General features: G+C 39.6%; 1 non-coding gene across 1 annotated transcript; it reads right to left on the bottom strand.

Moving 5' to 3' along the window:
* Positions 1 to 1,933: 1,933 nt before the first annotated feature.
* Positions 1,934 to 2,009, bottom strand: TRNAS-GGA (transfer RNA serine (anticodon GGA)). Its single transcript has one exon. It is a non-coding gene; the product is annotated as a tRNA-Ser (tRNA).
* Between the last annotated feature and the right edge of the window lie 901 nt (positions 2,010 to 2,910).

The raw sequence follows: 2,910 nt of genomic DNA, 5'->3' as shown, positions 1-2,910 counted from the left end.
ATGAACAATCCTCATGTTCTGTTTCACATAGGAGGTCATAAATCGAGTGAAATGGAAAAAAATGTTCTTTGAAAATTCTAAAGCTCTTTAAAAATATAAGGTGACATTTCAACAAATGTCTTCATAATGGATAATATCTTCTTAGTTTGAACTTAGCACAAATTTCGGGGGGGGGGTGAAACAAAGCACTTCACAATTGATTATCTTAAAATCTGAATTTATATAAAGTTGCCTGGACCTGAAATTAGTTAAGAAAACACCTTATTTCTCTAGGGCATGATACCCTTTTGCAGGATATTGCATTAGCTATGTACCAGCCGCTGATTTTTTTCTAGGCATCAAAACTAGCTTTAGACTTCATTTATCTTCTTGTGTCACACACAATTAATTATAAGATGACTTCTTCAAAAACATTGACCATTCTATTAACATATTCATGTCACAGTCAGCCCAAACAGTCCATGGTCCTGAATTAAAACGAAGAGGAAAATGTGTGGCATTCAACTTGAAATCAGAAATAAGTTGACCAGAAAGTAGCAGAGAAATTCTACAGATAGTCCTTTCTCACTCCTGATACGTATTAGGCTATCCCCTAAGGCCGTTGGACCCACAATGCTGGATAGTTTACACTCTTTCCATGGTGAACAATTTTACCCTGAGACAATCTGATTTTAATAAATCAGATATAGCACTGGGGAGAAAGAAAAGTTACCAGAAAGGGATCACATGGAAGGGAGAAAGCTAGTTGCATCTACCTGCTTTACTTTGAGGATGACAAACTCTAATAATAATAATAGCTAATATTTACTGAGTACTTACTGTGGACAGATCACTGTGTCAAGATCCTGCACTTACAATATCAGTGTAATCATCACAACCACCATGAGTTAGGTACTTTCATTGTCTCCATTTTATAAATGAGAAAAATAAGACGCAGAGAATTTAAGCGACTTACCCATGATCAATCACACAGGAGAAATACTGGGATAATGAATGCACCTAACTCATAAGGTTGCTCGAGCATTAAATGAAATATTCCACATAAAGCAACTAGAATATTATAGAAGCTAAACAAACATTAACCATCAGGATAAGAAAGAGGAAGAGAACTGATCTGCAATGACAGAAAATCCAGTAAAAGCAAGAGAATCAAAGGTAAGATTCAGAGAGAAAAAGAGAAATACTGACAGTGACACCCCTGGTTCCAGCTATTCCTCAGGTCCAGGTCCTTCCTGAACTCTGTAAGTCAATAAATGCACCTTTCTGATTAAGCCACTGCTATGGCCCAAATGTGTCCCTTCAAATTCACATGTTCGATTTCATCTTCCAAAGAGGATGGCATTAAGAGGCAAGACTTTGTGTGTTTGCAATATTTCATAATATATTATTTCTAGTACCTAACAATAGTTAACATTTTATACTTTAAACTTCCAGACATCTCTGTGCATATGTATGTATATATATATCGGCAAATATCTAAGTTCAGGTTGTTAACAATATTGCGCTCATAGGCTTCATAGTACTTTTTCACTCCATAGTGTCATGAACATCTTTTATGTTAACCCTTTGAGTACTGAGTTTTTTTCATGCTTGCTGACCCCTGGGAGCGAGGTGGGTTTTTTTTTTGTATTTTTCTGAAGCTGGAAACGGGGAGAGACAGTCAGACAGACTCCCGCATGCGCCCGACAGGGATCCACCCAGCACGCCCACCAGGGGGCGACGCTCTGCCCACCAGGGGGTGATGCTCTGCCCCTCCAGGGCGTCGCTCTGTCGCAACCAGAGCCACTCTAGCGCCTGGGACAGAGGCCAAGGAGCCATCCCCAGCGCCCCGGCCATCTTTGCTCCAATGGAGCATCGCTGCGGGAGGGGAAGAGAGAGACAGAGAGGAAGGAGAGGGGAAGGGGTGGAGAAGCAGATGGGCGCTTCTCCTGTGTGCCCTGGCCGGGAATCGAACCCGGGACTTCTGCACTCCAGGCCGACACTCTACCACTGAGCCAACCGGCCAGGGCCTGGGTTTTTTTCATAAAATGAAATTAGTTCCAGTTATAGCTTTATGAACTTAAAATCATGTCTGTTTGATAACCAATTTATGGAAACAAGAAGAACATACATTTGCCTTTTTTTAATGTTGCCTTACACATTTTTAAAATAAAAATTTTTGTACAATTGTACTCTGGATGGTCAGGAGGCACGAGGACGTACAGGAATGGTCGTACTACTCAAAGGGTTAATGAATATATATTTTAAATATCTTAATGGATTATAACACTTCATTATATAGTTGTGTAATTTTTAACCAATCCTGTATTATCATATATCATATTTGTTTCCAATATTTCAAAACATTACATTATCTTACAAAGGTCTTTGTTCAATTATGTGACTATGGTATAGTCTTATAAAAAACTTTTTAAATCTTTCCATTGATTTAAGAGAGAAGCATCAAATTGTTGTTCCACTTAGTTGTGCACTCATTGATTGCTTCATGTATGTGACCTTATCAGGAATGGAACTTGTGACCTTGGTGCACCAGGACGATGCTTTATCCACTGAACCACCCAGCCAAGGTAAAAAAAAAAATTTTAAAGGAGTAGTTTCTTTTTCTTTCTTTTTAAAATTATTTTATTTATTCATTTTTAGAGAGAGAGAAAGAGAGAGAGAGAGAAGGGGTGAGGAGCAGGAAGCATCAACTCCCATATGTGCCCTGATCAGGCAAGCCCAGGGTTTTGAACCGGTGACCTCAGCATTTCCAGGTCGACACCTTGTCCACTGCGGCACCACAGGTTAAGAGGTAAAAAAAAAAAAATTTAAGCCCTGGGCAGATAGCTCAGTTGGTTGGAACATCACCCCGAAGCACAGAGGTTGCCTGTTTGATCCCTGGTCAGGGCACAGATAGGAACAGATTGATGT

Source organism: Saccopteryx leptura, chromosome X, assembly GCF_036850995.1.
Source record: "Saccopteryx leptura isolate mSacLep1 chromosome X, mSacLep1_pri_phased_curated, whole genome shotgun sequence".
NCBI lineage: Eukaryota > Metazoa > Chordata > Mammalia > Chiroptera > Emballonuridae > Saccopteryx > Saccopteryx leptura.
Note: the sequence above shows the minus strand (reverse complement) of the source record. Positions and strands in the feature narration are given on the sequence as shown.